The sequence below is a fragment of the Lissotriton vulgaris genome, chromosome 8 (assembly GCF_964263255.1).
Source record: "Lissotriton vulgaris chromosome 8, aLisVul1.2, whole genome shotgun sequence".
NCBI classification, from domain to species: domain Eukaryota; kingdom Metazoa; phylum Chordata; class Amphibia; order Caudata; family Salamandridae; genus Lissotriton; species Lissotriton vulgaris.
In genome coordinates, this window is record NC_141696.1 from 760,905,242 (window position 1) to 760,918,491 (window position 13,250).

The window sequence follows — 13,250 nt, forward strand, 5'->3', positions numbered from 1 at the left end:
GTGCGCGTCGCCTACTCGATCAGGTGTAAGGCCCTATTGGTGTTATCAGTCGTTTGGTGATCCGGGATAAAGCCCGCTTCGTCCAGTTCTATCAACCCCTGTATAAAAGGAGCCAGCCGTGCGGCCAGTATGCCTGTGTAAATTTTTAGATCAACGTTAAGAAGAGATATGGGGCGATACGCCCCACACTGTGCGCGGTACTTCCCTGGCTTGGGAATGACAGAGATGGTGGCCTCTAGCAGATCCCGAGGGATCGCGCCCGGTTCCTCGAAGGAATTAAATAGAGCTGTGAGCAGCGGCACCACCTGAGGGCAGAAAGTCTTGTAGAAAAGGGCAGTAAACCCGTCCGGGCCCGGCGTCTTGGCCAACTTAAGGCGAGAGATCGCCGAAATGACTTCTTCGGGTCGTATATCACAGTCTAACTGTTCCGCTTGGTCCTTTGACAGGGCCGGCAGGAAAACAGATTCCAGAAAGGACTCACTGACCTGGGGATCAAGCCTCGCTCCCGCATAGAGGGAGGTATAAAAGTCGCTGAAAGCTTTCGCAATATCACCGTCTTTAGTGACGCGCACCCCGCCCGGTGTGACGATCTCCTGTACTATATGCCGTTGCTGAATTTCTCAGAGCGCAAGACCTAACAGACGCCCGCACCTGTCCCCCCGGTGTAGTACGCGTGCCGTGTCCTCACCGCCGCAAACTCTGCCCTATCTTGGTCTAAGGCCGCCAATTGTTGTCGTACTTGGCGGAGCTGTCTCCACACCCGAGGCGCTCCTGTCCTCTGGTGCATCCGCTCCAGCTCCCTCGTCCGTAACGACAATTCCTCGCGTTTGCGTGCTCTCTCAGAATTTTCTGCTGCAGAGATCGCTATAAATTCCCAACGAAGGACCGCTTTGAGTGCCGCCCAGTGTGTAGCCCGAGATGTGTCTGTAGTGTGATTGTGTGATAAAAAGTCCTTAATAGCCCCATTGATTTTCTCCACGTTATCTGTACGGTGTAGCAATGTATTGTGCAATTTCCAGCAGCGCGCGGCTCTAGCTACAGGTGGGAAGGAGAATACTAACAATAACGGTGCGTGATCAGAGAGCGCCGCGGCCCCAAACTCCACCTCCGTCGCCAGCGCTGTGAGTGACATGGAGGATAGGAAGTAGTCCAGCCTTGCATAAGTTTTGTGGGCATTGGAATAGTAGGAATAGTCTTGGGTTCCCGGATGGAAGCTGCGCCAAAAGTCAATCAACCCCACCTCCTCCAGCCTGGCCAGCCCCTCCCGTGAGAGAGTACTCGCCTGCGTGGTGCGCTCCCCCGATCTGTCCAAGTTGGTGTCTAACACTAGATTCAAGTCCCCCCCCGATCAACACATGCCTATCAGGTGCAGCCGCTGCTTCGGTGAGTGTGTGGTGAAATAACTTTTCCTGGCCTTTGTTAGGTGCATAAACTGAGCTAACAGTAAAGGTGGAGTCCCCCAGAGAAAAGCTGTAGGAGAGCAATCTACCTCGTATTTCCGCCACTTTCCTCCCAACCTTCCCTCTAAAATGCTGGGCCACTAGGATCGCCACCCCCACAGACTTAGTGGGCCCCGAGGAGAAGTCCTGGAGTGGGAAGCAACGCGACTTCATCCTAAAGCAGTCCCTAGCTAAGAGATGCGTTTCCTGAAGGAGACAAATGTCGGCCTTTGAGTTCTCCAGGAAAGAGAGGACCGCCCGCCTCTTCATGGGGTTGTTTAGGCCCCGGACGTTCAGGGTGAGCAGGCGCAGTTCAGTCACGGGCATAGGCAGTCAGAAGCCCCAGATGCTGTGTTCCTCTGTGTCGGGAAGCGTCTACATCCCAGCTTATGTTCATCTCATACCTCATTCCCTCACTCATCCATACACTCATCCGTGGACCCGGAACCACCGCCCCCCTGTCCCAACTAACCCACCCCAAAACACCCAGAAATCAACAACAACAAGACCCCCCCAATATAAAGGATATAGTCAACAGTATTGTCCATCATCCGAATATGAATGGTAGAAGTCACCATTGGGATAGTCTATCAGAACGTGGATTTCCGTCCCTTCCACTGACAGCCCCTCCAAGAAGCGTGTAAGACCCTTCTACAATCGGCCAGCTTCAAAGTCAACCAGGGTGAGAGGCCTCAGCACCCAATGATACCGCCTCCACCGCAGCCCTCTGGCCATCTTTGATCTCTGCTGCCGGCGGCCTCCGGACCCGACGTCTTCTGGACTGTTGTCTCCATCGTGGTCTGCCATCCTCCAAGTCCGGTGCGTGCCCCTCCGCCTCCTCCGCGTCGGCTGGTCACTCGAGACCCAGTAGGCTGCATGCTTCCGTCAAAGACCGGAGCTGGTACAGCTTGTTATCTTTTTGGAAGATCAGACGGAATGGATGGCCCCAGTTATAGGAGATGTTTTGCTGCTGAAGGTGGGTCGTGACGGGCTTGAAGCATCGCTGCTTCTGCAGCGTAAGAGCGGACAGATCTTGAAAGAGAACGGGGGATTGCCCTTGAAAGGACAGAGGATGCTTCTTCCGCGTCTTCAACAGTATCTCTTCCTTGGTGCGGAAGTCCTGCACACAGACGAGAATGTCCGGTGGTGGGGCCGAGCTAGTGCGCGGGGGCCACACCCTATGCAAGCGGTCAATCCGGATCTCTGTGTCCGCCGAGCACCGCAGGATGTGGCGAAACAGCGCCTTGGTGAAACTAAAGAGGTCCCTGGTGTCCTCTGCCAACGTCACTCCCCGGATATGGACATTATGGTAGTGGGAGTGGTTTTCCAAGTCCTCCACGTGGGACTTTAGATCCACCTGCTGATCGTGAATCTGGACTATCTCCTGATGCAGCGCCTCCATCTCCGTGCCCCTGGTGTCGCCCTTCGTCTCCAAGTCCACCACTCGTTCTCCTATGCCGTCTACCTCCCTGCGGACGTCCTTAAGTTCCTCCGTAAACTCTTTTTGTAAGGCTTGGATGTCTCCCCACAGAGTAGTGAAGAGCGATCCAAGAACGCTTTGGTGATTGGTTCCGAGCCTCCCTCCTGTTCCGACTTCATCGGTGTCCCAGTGGCCGCCATGTCCTTGGCTTGTCGAGGCGACTGGGTCTTAGCAAAAAGGTCCTTGACCGTTCTTTCCTTCTTTGGCCTCGTGGTGGACATTCCGAACGCCCCACCTGCCGCCCGGAGCTCACCAGATGCTGTGGGCTGCCTCTCGCGCCCCTGCTAGTGCAGACTCTCCGTGGGAGCTACAGACGTTCAGCCCCAGGGGGTGCACTTCAGGTCGGGTCTCCGAGGGGGCCAAGCCCACTTCCCCGCAGGAGTGTCAGGCTCAGACGCCGATTCGCACCACTATCTGAGCCGTCCCCACTTGTCTTCTCTGCTGCCCAGTTCTACCGCTCCCCAGGCCACTCTTCTTGATGCCGTCCAGTTCCTTCCATCTCTGGGACCCCGGTGTTCTGAGGAACGTCTTGTCCGCAGCTCTCACGTGATGGTCCCTGATCGCAGCTCCAAGCCTCTAACGGCGGGTCGCGAGCATCATGCCATCAGACGCAGGCCATATGTCCATGCAAGCTCCAGGGGGCGGGGGGTCCGCATGCACTCCACGATACACCTAGAAGGCCCGCGGCAGCACTCGACTTTCTCCACTCCCCACAGTCACAATCCCCGCCTCTGCCCCAGGGGCGTTAGGCCACGCAGTGCTTCACTGTAAGAAGACTGAGTACACCACTGGTAATAAAGCTAGAATCAGACCTGTAGGAATCCATCTGGATGAACCGGGCTCTATTCTTTAGGTAGGAGGAGAGACTTTGCAGACCAGCGCAATCAAATCCCATTCTGAAGGCTAGGATGTTGACTAAAATGTGGTGATTCACTGTGTTGAAGGCTGCAAAATTTTCAAGCAGGCCAAGGACTCTGGCATCACTGGTGTCTGTTATCTGTACTGTATCACTGAGTATACAATTGATTCCCATCATTATTCTGCATTGTGGCCTAAACCCATATTATCAGCACAAAAATACGCTGATATTCTTAATCTAGTGATATAGATGATTGTCAATGTCTTTATTAATCAGATGTTTCCATGCTACGGAGAGTGGGCGATTGGATCATAACTGACATGAGACCTTCACAGTTGATGTCTTTCAATATTGATCTGAGAAGATGTTGTCTGAATATGAGTTGGCCCTTTGTGAGCAAAGGAGACAAGCCAGAGTTTTGCCTTGATGTGTTAAAATCAATGCTTTTGAATGGTGTGCCATGATGGATCAAGGTAGTTATGTTCAGTGTTTTTGTGTTGCCTACAGGCCTTTGTATTTTGTTGATGTTGTAATGGTTGTATTACTCCTTGAGTCGTGTGGTGTCACACAACTCACTGTCATGCTGTTTATGTTTGTCTTGGCATCTTGAGCATGTCCGCTCGGTTGTTGCCGATTCCTTGGCAACACCAGTCTAGGTGTTGGATCCTCTGCAGCTGCACGGCTCCAGTCGTGGATGATTAGGATACACAACTTTCTCTCCGTGCCTCATTTAACAACTTGTCGACAAGCGTGAACTTCTTCCGCACCCACCGCCAACATCATGCCATCACATACTATTTTCAACCTCACAGAAGAGCAGTTACAGCTCTCTACATTTCTGAGTATCCCAGGCAACTACTTCTAGCTGATGTGGCTCTTCAAGGACTTCAACTTATGGTTGGATACATTTCATTTACCTTATTTTGCTTGATCTCCGCAGCATGTGGGAGTTTGGTTTGTCTCGAGCTCCGGCGCGCTCCAGTTCTACTTTGAGTCTGCATACTTGCGCAGCTACTACTATTACGCAGCAATAGAATTCTACGCAGTAAACATAGTCCACGGCAGTAAAAAGGCACGAAACATAGAATATGTACACATCTGTGGCCTTAGTAGTGACGTAAACAAATCAGGCGGCCATCTTTTTAAAATAAACAGGATGTTAAAACGAAGGATGTTGATACGACTCGTAACTTTATTGATGCAGCGATAGGCACTCTTATTGTCATTTTCACAAGCCTATTGCCCTCCATTTGATTGCGCTTTCTGATCGTTAAAGGCAGGCTTTCATGTAAAGTGATAGGCAAGCTTATTGCTATTGTCACAAAGCCTTTTGCGCTTTCAGTTTATTGCGCTTTCTGATCCTCGGTGATAGGCACGTTTTTATTACCATCTTTACAAAGCCTATTGCATTTGTATTGATCAGCAATAGTCACGCTTTTGAAAGCATAGCCTATTGCACTTCCATTTGTCAGAGATAGGCACGCTCTCACAATTTTCTACCAACTTAAATTACAATTTTGCAAAGCCTGTTGAACTTCCATTCATCAGCGATAGGCACACTTTTACAGTTTTCTTCAGAATACTATTGCTTATTGCCCACTTGCCAAATCCATTTACAGGCAACCTACTTTTCAGTGATAAGCTCGCTTTGACTAATATTTTTCAGACGCATTACACACATATTTCCAGTGATTTGGACTTTATTCATAACATTCCTTATACTGTGTGACATAAGCTTATCATAATTGGTATTCTCTCACCCTGCATTCATTGGCTACTTCTCAGCAGTTCCAAACACCAGTTTCTTTCTTACAAAACCCTGGCAAACTGGCTCTGAAATGGAGATAGTGGTTAAAAGGCTTTAAAAATTATCTTGTCACAATTGATGCTGTTAAATATGCTCCTGCCCACAAAGTAGCTATTTTATATGTTTTTTAGGAGTAGCAACACAACAGGTTTTTGAGAACCTACCTGTGGTTCCTGCCCCTAGTGATTCAGGTGACAGTTGGGACCCATAACAAGAAGCACTTGCATGTTTAAGCAAACAGTATTCTGATGATCCTAGCATTGCCTTGGAATGTCATAACTTCTTTGAAGACAAACAGAACTTAGAGGAAAGTGTTGAAGATGACATTGCTGAACTTAGAATTTTAACCTGCACCTGTGAATTTGGTGAAAGTACAGACATGTGTCAGAGATCAATTTATTTCTTCATGCTTCTCAAAAAAATTCAAGAGCGTCTGCTGAGTTGTAAAAAAACCTTCTTTATCTAAAACAGTTGGCTAAGGGTTTAGAACTTGCAACTATTTCTTCTAAAATTTTACAAGAAAGTAAAACTCAACAAAGTGTTCATATGGTTGATGAATGCTCTTCCTCTACCTGTTCTGTTAATCTTTGTTAACAAATCATCTAGGCAGTGGCCCAGGAAACCAACGGTGTGTTACAGATGTTGCTCAAAGAACCATACGGGCAACTTCCCCAACTGTCCTGGTTCAGGCAAAAGATGTTCGTCTTGCGAAAGAATCTGACATTTTCAAGCCATATGCAGAGGTGGTAAGACACTTATCAAGGTCAACAGTATTGTAGTCAACTAAAATTTAGACATGTGTTCTGAAAAACTCAACAATGTACTTTTATCCATTTAATGTGACTCTGTTGATCTAGCTAAGGTCAAAGGCCCATGGTGTCAACTTTAGGTTGGTAAAATTCCTTTACAGGTGAAAGCTGACTCAGGTTCTCCCATCACCATATTGTCGGATTCTACTTTTCATACAAACTGGAGCAGTCATATTTCTCTAACTAAATCTGATGTCAATCCTAAAGCTTATGCTGAAAAAGAAATATACATGATAGGATACTTTCATTCCAGAGTAGAATGACTCGGCAGACGCACTTTCATCAAGGTTTATGTAGCTGTTAAAGGACGAACACAAGGAGATGACGGATGGAGTACTGAAATTTTTCAAACACTCACTCCCCAGTCACAGATCTGAGTTGAATCCATCATCATTCTTTAGCTCGCTTTGCCACCCCAGTTCAGACACAGATATATGCAAAGCAGTCTTGACCCTGTCCCTATTGGGAACAGTCCAGCCCGAACTGCCAAGCCATGTCTTCCTTGGACCGGAAACAAGCATCTTGGGACCAGTTTCGGGCTAACAGACCTCATCAGCCAGGCTAGCTTGAATCTAGTTGCTGTTAAAGGACGAAACATCCTTGGTTGGCTCGATTTAGTCAAAATGGGTTTGTACCTTAAACCAAGTTCAGATCAACCTGTTAGTCTAGGGGACATTCCATCTGATTGTTATAGCTACCATAAACGTGAGAATATTAATGTATCTTTAACCAATTTACTTCTGTATTCGAGAAAAGGTTGGGAATGTTTTAGGTTTTGAGCATGAAATTCGTCTCAAATCAAATGCTCAACCTGTCATCCATAAGGTTTGTCCTCTTCCTTTGAGTGCAAGGGGTGAATTAAAAAAAGTACTAAAGAACTTATGTGATTAAAGAATCATCGCACCTTGCAATTCTTTTGAGTGGGTTCCCCCCATAATTTTAACTCCCAAAAGATCAGACGAGGTGCGATTATGTGCTGAATTGCGCTCCCTCATTAACAACATTATTGTGGATTGCCACCCCTACCAAAGATTCATGATATATTAGCTAATTGAGGCGGTGCTAAGTACCTTTCCGTTACTTGTCCTAAAATCTGCATGTCACCAGATTCCACTTTCATTAACATCTCAAGAACTGACCACATTTGTAACCCAATTCGGAGCTTACAAATATCTTAGGTTACCCATTGGTCTGGCTTTCTCAGCCAGCGTTTTTCAGAAGTTAATGGGCACCGTATTAAACAACATTCCTGGGGTACAGGCTCACCAGTACGATGTTCTGGTTCATGCTGACGAATCCAAGAAGCATGATAAAACTCTGGTCAAAGTTTTGGAAGCACTTGAGAAAGCTGGAATGACTGTCATACATGACGAGCGTAAATTTGCAGTTCAAGAACTAGAATATTTAGGTCATACTTTTACACCTAACGGTATAAAACTCACGTTTTCTCTTCTAAAGGCCATTAGAGATGCTGTGCCCCACAATGACAGAGATGCTCTGCATTCGTTTCATGGGCTAGCAGAATACTATGCTACATTTGTGCAAGATTAGGCACAACTTGTTGAACCTCTGGGGGTTCTTCTAAGAAAAGGGGTAAAGTTTGCTTGGTCAGAGGAACTACAGAACGTTTTTGAACAGGTTAAAAAACTCATTGAGGATTCGCCAGCATTACATCAATTTTTGGATGGTCATAAGTTTTTTCTCACTGTGGATGCCAGCCTTACTGGTTTGGGAGCTGTGTTGTGACAATGGGTGGCAGGCTTTTGCCGGAGCATTTCAATCAGCTGAGACCAGTTGCAGCACTATTGTGCGAGAAGCCCTAGCATGTGTTTGGGATATTCATTAATTCAAGTCATATATTTGTGGTTGTGAGTTCGAAATCTATACCGATCATAAGCCCCTAATGCATATGTTCTCAAATAGCACCTCTAACAACACATCTACCAGACTTGTTGGGCTACTTTCGAAACTTCAGGATTTTCACTTCATTATTAAACACATACCTGGACGGGAAAACTTCATGGCTGATTGTTTATCAAGAATGTCTTTGAATGAAGCTTCTGAGGAAGCCGATGATGTTTAGTGTGTGGTTGTGGCTATTGATGCCATCTCTGAATATTCATCCATCTCTGAAAGTGAGTGGATACAGCTTACGATAATGACAACACACTTTCCAAAGTCAAAGTATTTATTACTAACAAATGACCTGAACGCAGAATTGTATTCACTGAGTTGAGATCTTTTGCAAATGTGGCTGAAGAGTTATCTGAAGTCCACAACATGGTCATGCATCATGACTTGTTTGTTCTACCAGAATCTTTACGCAGTACTATCATTCAAACTGCTCATCAAGGACATTTTGGTGTCAGGGGGTTAAGCAATTTTATTGGTGGCCCAACGTGGATGCACAGGTCAAGAAAATGATTGATTGTTATATTGAATGTCTCTTATCAGACAAACATTGGAAGACTCTTCCTACCCCCCTGCATTCTCTCCCACTTCCTGAGAATCCATGGGATACAGTGGGAATAGACTTTTCAGGTCCGTATGAGAATTTACCCAGTGAAAACAAGTATTTAATTTTACAAGTTGATTACCACACCAAATGACTACATTATTATTTTTGCAAGAGTCCCACAACTGAAAACGCAATTACGTTTTTGTAGAATGTATTTGATGTTGAAGGCTTTCTTAAAATTATCATAACTGACAATGGCACGCATTTTGTCTCACAAAAAATGTTATTTTCTCAAAATGCATGACATCTCTCATTTTAAGGTCTCTTTGTTTTCACCCTCTTCTAATGGTCTAGTTGAGAGGGGAAACAGGATCATTAGGGAGGGTATACAAACCGCAATTTCTACCAGGCAGGACCTGTTTGTTTTTGTACATGATAAAGTGTGGGCGTTTAACATCACTGCACATTCAACCACAAAAGTAAAAGAGGATGCATTTAAAAAAGACAAAATAAAACTTTACTGTTTCATTTTTTAGGAGTATGACAGTCACAAAGGGGATAGTATCCCTCGGGACCCCTTCCCATTTGCGAGTGGGTTACCACCTGTTAGACTTGGCATCCTTTGGCGTGTTTTCCCAGGGTTTTTGATTTCTGACCTCCTGATTTTGACTCTGTTTCTGCTGGCATAGTGTTTCTGCGCACTTTTCTCACTGCTGATCAGTGGTAAAGTGCAAGTCCTCCTGTGGTAAATTGCGTTATGGATTGGTGTCTCCATGACTGGATATTTGATTTACTTGCTAGTCCCTAGTAAAGTGCACTGAGTGTACCAGGGCCTGTAAATCAAATGCTACTTGTGGGCCTGCAACACTGCTTGTGCTACCCACGTGAGTAGCCCTAAAATGGTAACTCAGACCTGCCATTGCGCGCAGTTTGTAACTGCCCTGTCGACTTGGCCAGGGAACCCACTTGCCAGGCCCTAACCTTCCTTTTTCTTACATGTCATTCACCCCTAATGTAGGCCCAAGGTACCCCTGTGGGCAGGGTGCAGTATATGTGAAAGATATGACACGCCTTGGTGTGTGTGGCATGTCCTGCTAGTGAATTACACCCATTTCGTTTTTCACTATTGCAAGGCTACCTGTTCCCCATAGGACAGAATGGGAAGTTTTGTTTATAACATCTTATAAACATAATTGGGCCTGGGAACTAGGTAGGAAAACCAAGTTTAGGGTGCCTGAACTCAGAATCTAAAGATGCATCTTTTAGTGAAGGTGATTTTTACATCCTGTGTTTAAAAACACCACTTTTAGGAAGTAGGTATTTTCTTGCTCAGTCATCCCATGTGCCTCAGCTGGAATGTGGATTGACTGTCTGGGTTTTGGATGACAGAAGGCCGGGGAGCAGGAGTGGCTCCAGATAGTGTAGGTGGGTCAGGAAATGCTGAGTAGACCTGGACTGCAATTGGGGAAGGGGGATGAGATTTCCTTGCACCATAAAGGGCCTGGTCTGCCTCTGACAATGCCGTCTCCACCTCCTGCCAGGAAGTCACACCAGAAAAGGCAAAACTGGTTCTGGCTGGGCACAGACACTCTGTGCCTAAGAGATCAAAGGATTTGGGATAAAAATATTGGGGCCCAGACCCCTGTACTTTAGAACGCTTTTGGATCAAGAAGACTGCCAAGAAGAAGAGCTGGAGAAGCTGTGAGGAGGAGCTACTACTTTGCTGTGTTGGCCTGCAGGGGCTGCTTCTTTCTTGGGCATTGAAAGGACTGGACTGAACTTTCTGCAATCAATTTTTGAGTTCAAGAAATCTCAGGAACAGCAAGGACTTCAAGTTCTTCTGCTCTCAGCACGGGGACTGTGTGTTTTGTGCTGCAACAGAAAAAAAGGAACCCAACGTCCTCTACGATGCCGCTGCTGACTCCGTGTCCTGAGGGCACCAACACAATGCCACACCGCGACCCTGGCTCACTGACAACGCCTGCTGATGCCACCACTGAGCCACTGTACGCACCACGTCCTGTGGGCACGCTTCATGACGATGCCTTGGTATCCCCGATGACGTTGCTCCATACCGAAATCAATGCCTCTGCTTGCACCGTGGTTCAAGGGCACCACTCGTAAAGTTAGACGATGCACCGCCCTCATCCTACACCACAGCCTTGGCCTACCGACGCTGGCGTCATTGACTCCAGTTTGTCAGCCGATGACAGCGCTTCAGCAACGATGCTGCTTGCACCGCGACGAGCACCGCACCACTTCGCACGGCGACCCTGGTCTCACCAAAGATGCCATCTGATGCCGCCACCAAGCTGCTGCTCGAACGTGACCTGAGGGCACCACACGCTGGACCGCTGAACTACGCACTGCAGCACTCGACGCCAGCACTCCTAACCTCAACCGCAAAGAGTTCGATCTGCAATGCATGGTGACTTCTAGGGCTTGACGACTCCTGCACTGACCTCCAGAACCAACACCTGCTGATGCTGTTCCTTCGGAAGCTCACCGAGAGGTCGCCGACGCCCTGTGTTTCTAAAAGGTACTGTTTTGCGGGTCTCCCCGACACTGTAGCTGGCTTGTGACGCCACAGTCAGCCAGTACTTGTTTGGATTTGTTTGTTCACTGCGGTGTGATAGCCCGAGAGGGAGCTATTGACTTCAAGGAACAGTTTTCAAGGTTTTTTTGATAACTGATGTTTTCTAAGTACTGTATTGTGGATTTTTATTGTGTTTGGTCTTGTCTTGAGTATATAAAAAAAATTAATATTTTTCTAAACTGGTATGGTGTCCTTTTATAGTGCTTACACTGTATTACTGTTGGTTATGTGCAAATGCCTTACACACTGCTTCTAAGATAAGCCTGACTGCTCGTGCCAAGCTACCAAGGGGCTGAGCAGGGGTTATTTTAGGAGTGTAACTCCCTTATCCTGACTAGGAAGAGGGGGCCCTAACTGGACAAAGGTGCAAGCCCTTGCCAACTAGAGACCCCCATTTCTAGCACCACCCATTTGAAATGAGTGGTAGTCTGGGAGTGTTTTGCGGATGAATATAGCATGCACTCAGCCATCGATATGCACTTTGCATCACATCAACAGAAAGGTATTTTATTTTACTATCAAATTATGTAGATCTGGAATTTACACAAACAATGGACTGGCCATTATCCTAACAGTGCAATTTTCCTTTAACTGGTGAAATATGTGAACAGAAGTGATGCTGTTTGCCTCTGTAGACTAAAACAGTTGTCCTTCACATCTAACATGGACTTTAATTGGAATTCCATAGAGCATATTATCAAGTCCATTATCGCCGTTTCCAGCAGCAGTTTTCTGCCGCTAAAGCGGCGATAATTTTATTGGCTGTCCTGATAATATGCCCCTGGGTGTTTTGTGCAGTGCATTGCATGTGGTCATTCTGAGTTTTCCATGAATTTGTATTAGAAGGTTATGTTTTCAGTTCACATCCGATGGTAAATTACACATACCTATGCATCATGGGGCAAGGCTTTGCATCAGGGAATGACATTTTTCTTTCATTACAGTGTTGGAGATACCCTAAGCAGGAGGCCAATCTTAATAGCTAAAGCTCTGCGGTGAGTTTTTTCGCCATTGTGCCAAGCAGCACATCAAATTTGAATGCCATCCGGAGTTGAGTGAAAAAATTGTAAATCTGGGCCTTGGTGGGTAAAGGTTTCTTTGCCTCTTATGTTTTATTTATTTGCATGGTGATAGGTACCCAGGAACTCGATGAAAGGGGAGCACTCCAGTGACCTCCCAGGGATGCGAAGCATTGCAAAAAAGATACACACCTCAATAAACAATCTAAAAAGCGCTTTAGACCTCGGAAAGTGTATGGAAAGTGCTTTATAGCTAATCACAAAAGAAAATTGTGCTTCAATATTGTAACACTTTAAAAATACTCTTTACTCTTCTGATAGTAAAGTGTACAGTATGTTATTGTTTATAAAACTAGTAATAACACACTGTGATTATAATATTAATTTAATATGGGGATACCTTAAATCATCCTTAATGTTTGAACGCTAAATCACTCTTTCCTAGCTTTTGAAAATGAAAAGATGTAAATGTTGCTGCAGGTCTCAGGACTGCAAGCCTCTTCGAAGAGTGGCAGGTCTGGGCTAGCCTGTTTGTGTTGCTCTGGGGAACAGTGTGATGTGCGCTCTTCAGATTGGCTTTCCCTATAGGTTTGACGGCTGGTTTAAGGGAAGGTGATGCCTCCCATAAGGGGTCATGGACCAAATATTTCTATCCTCTGCTGTTTAACGGAGCAGAACGCTTGCTACTTATTCCTCCCTCTGGAGTGCCTGGCATTATAAAGAATTTCATTGCAGAGTTTGCAGCCATGCAATTAACATCATTATTCAATTATTAATATGTCT